Source organism: Phaethon lepturus, unplaced genomic scaffold, assembly GCF_000687285.1.
Source record: "Phaethon lepturus isolate BGI_N335 unplaced genomic scaffold, ASM68728v1 scaffold16228, whole genome shotgun sequence".
In the NCBI taxonomy this organism is placed as follows: Eukaryota; Metazoa; Chordata; class Aves; order Phaethontiformes; family Phaethontidae; genus Phaethon; species Phaethon lepturus.
The window spans coordinates 44648-49302 of record NW_010558438.1 but is presented as its reverse complement, the minus strand read 5'-3'; positions in this window follow the sequence as shown (position 1 = coordinate 49302).

Genomic DNA, 4655 nt, shown 5'->3' with positions numbered 1-4655 from the left:
CAGAACTTCATGCTTTTTCACCATGAAGGTGGCTATGAAAAAAGAGATACAGAGATCTGTCTCTATCACCAGTGGCACAGAGCCCTGCAACCGAGTCCAACCAGGCTGGTTGTGACACGGGATGTAAAACAGGGCTGTGAGTTTTCTGTCAGTCTTTTAATCTCACCACCGTTATCTGACCCATCTCCACAAAGCCCTGTGCTCCCACCTCTCTCTTTTAACCACAGAAATTACCGGCATTGTCCATCTACTTCCACCAGGACTTGTGTGTCAGCTTCAGGAGCTTCTATCTTTTCCTCCTGCTTCATGTGCTCCTTGTAAACTGTGTTGCTGTGCGTGAAGGGTTTCCACATAGGATCTTCAGACACAAGCTGGCTTGTCCTGAATGGTATCCCTTCAGGTGTCATTGGTGCAAAAAGTTGCTCTTCACCTGGCACATGGAGTTTATGGCCACTTGTCTGTCTTTCTCCCTCAGTAGCAAGCCAGCTGGCACACATTTTAAGACCTGTGGTGCATGCTCTGCTATAAAGATATATATATCAGAGTATCTCTTTCCTTGAGAACAGCACAGCAAACCCCTTGCTCTTGCTCTCTCTTGATGTCTTCTAATATTCAGGGGAAGAAATAAAAGGAATAAAACAGAATAATAAAAAACTAGCTCCTAATTCTTACACATGGTCTATTTAAACAACGCTAAGGCCCTCAGTCTTTAATTATCAGTCCAATACAGAGCATTTGGTATCCAGTTTAAGATTCAGGTTTAATAACATCTGATGCATCTTCTCAGTTCTGGTCTGGTGACAAGCAGACGCTGCAAAACTGCAGGAGCGAAGAATTCACCTGACAGTCCCTGCTGCGGCTGCAGACAATTTCTGTGTGTCTCAGCTGCCTCGGGGGAATTCAGAGTGACCAGGCCTACATAGTACAGCCAGAAAGCCCTTAGCGTCAGAAAGATTGTGGCAGTATTTCTGAAGTACCTTGCAAAGGTATGCCCGGGCCTGCACGTGCATGAAATTCAGTGGATTATATCCCAGTGCGGTTCTGATGATTTCTGGGGAATATTCAGCTGCCACGTGTGGCTCTTCATTTCCGAAGCAGTGAGTCATGGTGGTGTCATTACTGCAGTGTACACTCACGGTGCAATAATTCCAATCACCATTGTCGTTATTATTACTTCCAACAAGCAACCTGATACCTTCTGCCAGACTGGGGCAGGTGCGTTAATGTAAATCACTGTGCAATTCATTAACCCGTGTTGCCAGTCTGTATGAAACACACATGCTCCCCGCATCCCAACTGAGTTCAATTTATCAGAGTGGCTGTGGGATTTAAAGTACTTTGCAGTACGAATTCAATTAAAAAAAATGAAAAGCAGACAGGTCCAAGGTCAGCTTTTCAGCTTTGCATTACACCTAACAAAAATGAGTGCCTGCCTGTATCAGTCAAAAGGTTTTGCAGGACTGTGGGAGAAGGAGGAGAGGGTTGCTTATTATTTCTGAAAACTGTGAGCTTAGCAATCATCTGATGCATGAATTCTGAGAGAGCAAAATAGCAAAGGCTGGCTGCTCACCGCAGTGGTCCCGCAAATCCCTTCATCTGGCAGCACAGCGAGAACCCGGGAGCCGCCTGGGCTCCCTCCTCTCTGTGCAGCTACAGAGCTACCGCAGAGCCAGATTAAACTGCTGGATTAAGCACTCCCGCAGCCCAGCATCTGGATCTTTGTGACAGCTGTGCCCGGGAAAGAAGTCAAGCATCGGTGCCATAACTGCGTCAACTGGTGTGTCATGGGTCACAGCATTACAGCTGGAAAAGGTCTGTTAGGTCATTCACTCCCATTTCTTAGCCAGCACAGGATTTTATTAAATAAAGTGTTTGCTATAGCTCTAAACATGGCATTTTAAGTGATTTGGACAATGCAATCCTCTTCCCCTTCTCTTGGGAACTTAACCCATGATCTGTTGTAACTCACTGCCAGGAAGCCTCTAACCTAACATTCCCCTGTTTTAATATGATCCTATTAATTACTCTTCTTGCCTTTCCTTTTTATCAAAACCTCCCCTTTCACTGAGCTCTCCTTTCCTCCCTCTGTACAGGTACAATAGCCTGCTGACTTCCTTCTGGGCTGGGCTGGCTTTAGAGGGGAGGATATCCTGCACCAGGGCTCTCATCCCCAAGGGCGCCCAAAAGGCTGGGTTCCTGTTCTGCCAAAAAGCCTCATCCACTGCCCTTAATTATCTCCACTGAAGGACCCCACACACTCAAATCATGAGATGTTTCTGTTACGTCAAGAATTTTCAGACTCTTCATTTTTTATCTTGTATGTCTAAGTTTGGAATGATTTTCAATTTTTCATCCATTCTCCAAAACTTAGATGATGGGCCCTACATGCAGCCGCATGCTTTGGAAGGTCAGTTCTGTTATTTTTCTTCACCAGTCTGTTGTTCTTGTTGCCAAACCCATGTTGCTGCCGTGAGCAGGGCTCTGTCCAGACGACGTGCCTGTCGGAGGGAGCAGAGGGCTGAGTGCCTCGCCTGCATCAAGCCTGGGCTCCCCCACGGGGAACACCGTGCTGGTATCACTACATGCCTCGTGCTCACCAGGTCCAAGGTACTTTCTATTACTTCCTTGCCTTCGTTGATATCCCTCATTTCCCCCCAGAGAATGGCATTCTTGAACATCAGTGCTTTGCTGGCCCTTTTCGCCTTACATAATTAGCAGGTAACGAAGTTCAGCATCACTGGAGCTATTGCAATGCATGGTGCCGCAGCAAGACATTATCATCATTGGCCTCCTTTTAGAGGTTTCACACATCATTGGCAAGATCAGATTCATGCTTGTGTGACTAATTTGCGGAGTAGCTTTTGCTAACAGTGTTATGGAATATTTCATTATAACTCACCTTTCTTTTCCTTCAGCTCATTACTTCTTTCCCATTACCAAGGATGAATGTTGCCATCCAGCACATGCTTTCCTTTCACGTGGTTACTAGGCATTTCTTTTCGTTTTTGCTGTAAAGAAAGACACCGAGAGATGAATCAGGTTAACTTCCAAAAGCTGTCCTCCACTGTTTTACTCTGTATGTTCAAATGATACTGATTAAAATCATATGCTATTGCATCTGAAAGAAATATCTTCACCTGTGTGACAAGCTGGGCTTTTATCACAAGAGAAAGTGTTTCACTTATTTCTATTTGCTTTTTTAAACACAGTTCTCATTCTTACTGTCTCAAAAATAGATCGATTAAAATCAAGATTCTGTGGACTAATATCCTGAATCAGTAACTGGGATTGCAGACAAACATGTATTTTCTAAGGAAGTTGTCTCTATAGGGTTGGAAAAAAACCCCACCATACTAAAAATAAAATCTCACTGTTGGTTTTGGGATTCAAAAAGCTATTTTTCTTAAAACTAACTTTTGGGATAAGCATGCTGTGTTAGGTTAGGCCTTTGAAGGGTCTCTCTTTTAGTAGTTTAAGAATGACCTTATTTGAAATGTACTAGTTTAAGATCTGTATTGTTAAAAATAAAAGGAAAAAGAAAAAGATTTGAAATAACACCAAATCAAAAGTGAGTCCTGCTTTTTTTAGGTCTGACATCTAAGCACCAAAACTGGTACAGAAAAACATAATATTTTGTATATGTTCATCTACATTTTCTTTACTTTTAAAATAAATTAATCGAATGACAAGCCCGTATCCATGAGTCTGCAGCCTTATTCAGTAGAGCTCTTAAGACCAGACCTTTCAGCACAGGTATTTCCACTGACTGCAGTGCTAAGCACATGTATAAGTACTTTGTTGAATCGGCGCCGTAACTAGAAACCAGTCTTTAATACCGGTCTGCCATTAGACTGCAGGGACTAAAAATAAATAGAATTAGTTCTTTGTGTTCTGTCTCCGATCAGAACAGGAATCTAAAAGAGAACATGTCCCAGATCTTTAATATTCTCAACAGCAGAATGTCAGTATTTTTACACCTTGTACAGTTGAGAATGGGCTCTGGACCTAAGGTGTGACTTGGCTTTGCTACCATGTGGTGCCGCAGGATGGCCCGTCTCTTGTCACTCAGCATCTCCCATGCATCTTTTTGGAGCTTCCAATTATGTCTTTAGGACTGGCCAAAATGACAAATGTGGCAAGAAAAAAGAGGGAAACAAAGTCTTCATTTCCTCCCTCCTGAAGGTCTCTCTGGTGATTCTCCACGTTTCTTGTGCTCCCTCCCATTCCGCTCCCTCGGCGCGGGGAAAAGGTCTGTCTCCTTTGCATCTCGTCCTGCAGGACTTGCTGGGTCGTGCTGAGCGACGCAGGGCTGATTGCAGGGCTGCACCCTGAATCATCCTCCTGCTGCAGACCAGCCTTCAGGAATCAGCAAAGATACCTTTTCTGTGGTGGATAACTTGCTGCTGAATGCATCCTACCACACCTCCTCCTCCTCCCGGACTCTGAGTGACAGGGGAGGTGGAGGATTTCCCCCTCCCCATGAGCAGCAACCTGGCTGCGGGGGTGGAGGAGCGTCAACCTCTGCAACCACCAGCACCAGCACAGACTCCCCGGTGGAGGCGGCGAGTGCTCGGTGTGTTTTTCAACACTGAGATGTCTTAGTCTGCTTGTTTGCAGACTGCCTCAGCGGGGCGCAGCGGGTGACTGCCAACACG